Genomic DNA, 6,000 nt, shown 5'->3' on the forward strand with positions numbered 1-6,000 from the left:
GTCATGGAGCACATGTTTATAAGATTAGTGGAGAAGAATCTCCCTGGCCATGCCTAGCTTCCACCATAATAATATTTATTTTTTATTTGTGTGTGTTTTGTCTGCATATATGGTTAGGGGTTTGGGGGGTTCTTTTGTTTGTTGTTTGTTTTGGTCTTTTTTGAGACAGGGTCTCCCTGTAGCCCCAGCTGACCTGGAACTTGCTTTGTAGACCAGACTAACCTTGAACTCACAGAGATCCACCTCCTCTGCCTCCTGAGTGCTGGGAATAAAGGCGTGTACCACCACACCTGGCTTGTCTGCATGTATGTAAGCATACCACATGCGTGCCTAGTGTTCACAGAGACCCAAATAGGGCACTGTACTCCCAAGAACTGGAGTTAAGGACCATTGTTAGCCACCATGTGGGTGCTGGGAGCTGATCCTGGGTCCTCTGCAAGAGCAGCCAGTGCTCTTAACCTCTAAGCCATCTCTCCAGCCCCATAAACTACATTTTCATTCAGAGTACTTTGAGAGTGTATTAATATTGGAATTTGCCCCCCAGAAGACACCTGCCTCACCCATTGGCTAACACGAGCAGCCTGGGGATTCAGCTTCGGGTAGAGTGCTTGCCTAGTATGCATAAGTTGCTGGGTTTGAAGTCCAGTGCCTCAAAAAGAGAAAAATATCTCTAGTTAGGTTGATGGCACATGCCTGTAACCCAGGTACTTGGGTTACTGAGGCAGAAGGATCACAAGATCAAGCCAACCAGAGCTACATAGCAAGGTCTCTGTCTCAAAAAAGTACCTTCTAAAAAGTCCCTTTATTGTGGGTGCATACACATATGCATACATGTTCATATTTAAGCTTGCCAAAGCAACATCATACATTTTACCTCTGTCATTTTGTATTATATACAAAAGAGCATCCTGTGGAATTTTTCCAGCCCCTTTACCGCATGCATATTCTGAAAGCCAAGCAGGTTGTGAATTAAGCCTCCAGAGTTAAGGACTTCAGAACTTTACCGTGGGGTGTCACTTTTTCCATGTAACATAGGGAAGTCATGCTGGAGTCTTGTTTTTTGGGTTCTTGGATTTTTGTTTTGAGACAGCGTCTCCCTGTAGCCCCAGCTGACCTGGAACTCACTATGTAGACCAGGCTGGCCTTGATCTCACAGAGATTCACCTGCCTAGTGCTGGAATTAAAGGCGTGTGCATCACTCTGGAGTCTTACCGGAGCCTTCCTGTTTAGAAGCTCAGAGTGCACCGCCAAGCACAAATCCTTTTATGGGAGGAAACTGCCAACAGATGAAATCTCAGTAATTGTGCCCAGCCCTCAGCCAGGCATTGCAGAAGAAATGTCGGCATTTGCCTGCTACCAGCTCATGATTTGGTGGGGGAAGCAGCCACAGAACTGATAAACACTGTCCTAGGGCATGGACATGGTTTTTGGAGGGGTATAAAGGCAGACAGGATTGATGACTGAAGATTTTGGTCTTGCAATTTTCCAGGCAGTCTGTCCCGCTGGAGGTGTTTAGGGAATAGTTGCAATACAATTTTAGAGTCTTTCATGTGTGAGAGGAACCAAGGCTGTGGAGGAACATTGGCCTCCTGGGTTCTCATCTTCCACTGTTTGTCTCCCAGTGAGAACCCTCTCCCCGACCACTCCAAAGCACTTAGATACACCTTGGCCCCAGACTACAGAAATGGAATTCTTTCCAGTCCAGCAATTCCAGGTGCTTCAGCCCGGTCCAGAGCTGTAAAAGCCAGCTGGCAAGAGGTTCTCCTGTAGCAGAGTGTCAGTTCATGGAGCAAAGGCAGGAGAGAATGCATCGGGTGATCTCTGCCTTCATCAAGAGCAGCACTACCCAGACACCGAGTCCTTGGAGTATGTAGCGGCTAGTCATTTAGCAGGTGTCCTGTGCACCTGATTTTCCAAAATTGACTGGAACCTCAGTACCTTGTGGAAGGACTCTCCACTGGCTGTGGCAAGAGAAGGCCAGGGGAAAGTTCCATGGTAGACAATGTGCTTAGAGACCCTAGTCAGTCCTTAGTCCTGTGGGAAAAAAAACATAGCAAAACAGAACCCTCTGGTCCTAATCAGTATTTCACAGACCAGTGATCTCCAGAGTATACTTCAACATGCACAAACAACCACACAAAAAAAGTCTACTTAAATAAAAAGTCAGGGCTGGAGAGATGGCTCAGCGGTTAAGAACACTGGTTGTTCTTGCAAAAGACCCCAGTTCAAATCCCAGCACCCACATGGCAGTTAACAACTGTCCGTAACTCCAGTCCCAGGGGATCCAATGGCCTTTTCTGACCTCCGCAGGCACTGCACAACACGGGTGCACTTACCTACATGCAGACAATACACACATACACATAAAAATAATTTTTTTAAAGTTAAAAAAAAAGTCATTTCAACCACAAAAAGCAAAGAGAGGAAATAACAGGGTATCTTACTGCTGTGTAAAAGTTACAGTATTGCCCTCATTTTGTCCTGTTGCTACAGAGTACAGATATGTTCAGCCAGTGGGTGTGTGGAGCCCATCTGGAGAACAGCAACTAGACCAGCCATAGACCTGGATGGAGAAAAGTATCATATCCAAGTGTGGTGGTACACACCTGTAGTCCTAGCATTTGAGATGCTGATGCAAGAGAACCAAGAGTTCAAGGCCAAGGGCTGGAGAGAGATAGCTTATCGATTAAGAGCACTTGCTGCTCTTGCAGAGACCCAGAGTTCGGTTCCCAGTACCCACCCATGTCAGGTGGTTCAGAACTGCCTGTAACACAAGCTCTAGGGGATCTGGCACCCTCCTCTCACCTCCAGGCACACCCACATATGTGCTCTCTAACATGCACACACCTCACACAATAAGGCCAGGTGTGGTGGCACACGCCTTTAATCCCAGCACTCTGTAGGCAGAGGCAGGTGGATCTCTGTGAGATTGAGGCCAGTAAATTTCAGGCCAGCTGGGGCTACAGGGAAACCCTGTCTCAAAAAAATCAAATAATAACAATAAATAATTGAGCCTGGCATGGTGGCACCCACCTTTAATCCCAGCACTTGGGAGAAAGGGGCAGGCAAATCTCTGAGATCAAGGTCAACCTGATCTACATAGCAGTTCCTTGCCAGCCAGAACTACAGGGAGACCCATATACCCATGACAGCCAGCAGGGGGCTCTGCTCACCCAATTTTCCCAAGGCTTCGGTGTGACTGCTCAGCACAAAGCCAGAACCAATCAGGCTGCGATGCCAGGTCCCATCACTCCCACAGAAGTGGGGGTGCTTCATGTCTGCACCTGGCCATACAGTGACTACTAGCCACATGTGGCTGTTGAACACGAGTTGTGACTGAGGATTAGAAGCACATTTTTTGTGATGGGAAGGTGGCTCAGGGAGTCAGCTTTCTGTGCAGCCACGAGGACCTGCGTTTGAGTCCCCAGCACCCACAGTAAAAACTGAGCATGGCTGTACAAGCTGTAACCCCAGCATTAGAAGGCAGATACAGGTGGATCCCCCTAGCAGCTGGCCGGCCATCCTAGCAAAAACTGCAAATTTCTGGTTCAGTGAGGAACCCTGTCTCACAGCAGTAAGACTAAGCATGGTAGAGGAAGATATTTGATGTCTTCCTCTGGCCTCACATGCACATGCATCCACACCTGCATGTGCTCACAAACCTGCACACGCATGCTCATGCACCATGAGAGAGAGGGAGGGGAGAAGAGAGCAGACTGCACAGAACAGTGCGGCACAGGCTCCGGGCCACGTGCGCACTTGCTTCTGCTCATACTCCATCACGTCACAAGGGTCAGAAGGAACCATTCTCTGTCCAGCAGGCTGGGAATTCTGGCAGGAATGGCTGCCCCTTAGAAAAGGCCTTTGTGTTTCTTCAGTGAAAGGAATCCTAATGCTTTGACTGCCTCGTGGGTCCAAATGTCCTTGGTCTACAAAATAAAATTACAGGAAAATTAAAAGGCCCACCAATACTCATGATCAGCCTCAATAAAAATAAATGATAAAAATCATTTTTAAGAAAAGACGTGAAGCCAGGCGCGGTGGTGCACGCCTGTAGTCCCAGCACTTGGGAGGCAGAGGCAGGCAGATCTCTGAGTTCAAGGCCAGCCTGGTCTACATAGTGAGTTCCAGGACAGCTGGGGCTACAGGGAGACCCTGTCTCAAAAAGACAAAAAAATAAAAAAGCAAAACAAATCAAAATGACAATAAATAATAAAAATTTAAATTAAAAACAAAAATCAAAAATCATTCAGGTTGTTCTTAATTGCACCACGAGGTCTGCATGGTAACAGTGGAGCTGATAAGATAGTAAATGTATGCCTGATGGTCTGTTTTTTATCTTTTGTCAAAAGATGGCTTTTTATTGAACATGTGGTGAGCATTTGTAATCCCAGTGTTGGGAGGCAGAGACAGGAGAATCCCTAGGGCTCATCAGACCATCCAGTCTCGCCTAATTCTCAAGCCCCAGGTCCTAATGAAAGGCCCTGACTCAGAAAACAAAGCAGATGGCTCCTGAGAAATGACACCTGAGGTTGACCTTTGGCCTCCACACTCATGCGTGCACACATGTATGTGTACATGCTCACATGAATACACACATACTGTTTTTTTAGCTAATTATACTCCAGGGAGCTGTTTGTTCCCCCTTTCTTAGAGGAATATGTACGTGACCCATGTAGAGGGAGGCTGGTGAACTAAGCCAGGGAGGGTGACGGTCAGTACAGTCCTGCCCTGTTCCCAGCCCCCAAGCACTCTGGGTTGTCAGCCTGACGGGGAGGCTCTTAGGCTGCTGAAGGGTCTGGGGATGTACATGTGCAGTCAAGTACATAGGACAGGATGCACACTTCCCACAACCCAGTCCCAGTCCTCAGTTCAGGCTTCCAGTCACCTGCTCTCTCCATTCCCTCTTGCCTCTCTTCCCCTGATCTCAAAATGATCCCTTTAGCCCTGGTGTCCTGGCCAGAGCAGGGAGAACAGATGGGTAGGGCCTCAGCATTAGCGGTGAAAATGCTTCCTCAGGGCTGTGTGATGCTCTGTGACAGCAGAACAGCAAAGACAGCAGGCTCAGGAGGGTTTCTTGGATGAGGGTGACCAAGCTGAAGGAGGACAACAGATCATGCACAGAGCAGCCTGTGCCAGCTGTGAGCAGCTGTTGATCAGCTCCATATGGGTATGGAGTCTGCACCCACCACATGGTGCCTAGAGTACAATGAGTGCTCAACAAAGCTGGGCCTTTGCTCAACAAAGTGGTTGCTTATCCACCAAGGGCAGTGCACTGCAAAGGGCCTTCTGACTCAGGCCCCAGCTGACAACTTAGGAGTTTTCGTACAGGCAGAAGGAGCAATAGAGAAAGCCTGAAGCTGGAGAATGTAGACCCCTGTGCTGCCCGTAAACCTGAGGGCAGGTGAGACCCTCAGGCAGGAGGCAGTAGCTACTCCTTAAACCTTGAGGAATCTGAGGTAAATGCTCGTGCCCCACCCACAAGTGGCTTTCCAGCTGACAACAGGATGTGGAGCCCAGTGGGGCAGAATTAGGAAGGTTCTGTATTTTCTCTTAGAATCCTAGAGGGAACTCAGCCTTCACCGGTTCTGACTCTGAGTGTTCCGGGTGGGCACCCCTCCTCACCTGAGCTCCTGAAACCAAGGAAGGATGGGGTCCCAGACACCCTGTGTCATCCTGATGTACCCCAGGCCAGTCAGGGCCTTGGCACCCCAGGGGGTGGGAGTGGGGCTGTGTGACTGTAAAGTGTGCAACTCCTTTGCTCTCTGTGACAGGTGTATTCTAGGCAGGTGAGGAAGGACATGAGTTAACACTTTCTCCCCTTCCAAAGTGATAATTATTCATGGTTTAAAAAATACCAGCAGGTTGTGATCAGGAGGAAACTGCAAGTCCTGCCCCATTTCTGGGCTGCCTAGATTTTGATGAAATCAAAGACTCACAGATCAACTACAGAAGTAACACATTCCCTTGGACCTGGGATGCAGCTCAGTTGGTAGAGTG

Source organism: Nannospalax galili, unplaced genomic scaffold (assembly GCF_000622305.1).
Source record: "Nannospalax galili isolate Female #2095 unplaced genomic scaffold, S.galili_v1.0 scaffold8, whole genome shotgun sequence".
Classification (NCBI taxonomy): domain Eukaryota; kingdom Metazoa; phylum Chordata; class Mammalia; order Rodentia; family Spalacidae; genus Nannospalax; species Nannospalax galili.